The sequence below is a fragment of the Leuciscus leuciscus genome (genome assembly GCF_965113295.1).
Source record: "Leuciscus leuciscus genome assembly, chromosome: 21".
Taxonomy (NCBI): Eukaryota; Metazoa; Chordata; class Actinopteri; order Cypriniformes; family Leuciscidae; genus Leuciscus; species Leuciscus leuciscus.
The window spans coordinates 30,070,645-30,071,413 of record NC_138745.1 but is presented as its reverse complement, the minus strand read 5'-3'; positions in this window follow the sequence as shown (position 1 = coordinate 30,071,413).

Sequence of the window (769 nt, the reverse complement as noted above, 5' to 3'; positions counted from 1 at the left end):
AATCAGATTTTGTTTGGATATTTTCCAGACTTGAAGACTAATGAGAAAAGACAGAATACTAACTGTTAATTACTGCCGGTGCCACAGAAATCTCCTTGAGGAGTAAAATGGAAACAAACATCACATTTAATACGCTATGTATAATTTGTGGTATAAAATAAATGGAAAGAAACATCACATCATATTTGTTGGGCCTACAGATGCTGGTAGCTGACAGTTTTTATTAGAGAGAAGACAGACGTGTATAGACAGGGAAGCAGGGGAGACGAAGGAAAATGCAATGCAAATACCAGAGTCTGCATACTGTTAAAGTTGACAAACCCATAAAAAGTCACACAAAGGGATCACAATGGCTTGATAATGGTCATAAAACAGCCATTTCCATGTGGTCTGAAGCCTTGTAAGCAGGTTCTCTGGATGTTGGCTTGTCTGAGGGGAGAAGAGGGCTCCTGGCACTGTTGTTCTACTGCCTGAAGGAGGTTGGGAGGAAAAATCAGCTCGGTGACCAATGCATTTGATTAACAACAGAGACAGGCACATCCAGACCTCTGCTGTCCCTCACCCATGCTGCCAATCATAAAACATTAATGTGTATGCTCAGCATTTGTTCAGACACACACACTAGATTTTAAACTGAGCACATGCAACATAAGAACTATAACATGATTACCTGTTAACTCTAAACCATGCTCAAACAGCAATTGATGGGGTAATTAAACGTCTGTCTCTGTGACAAACAGGGCCAAGTATGTGGGATGGGTCTGTCACC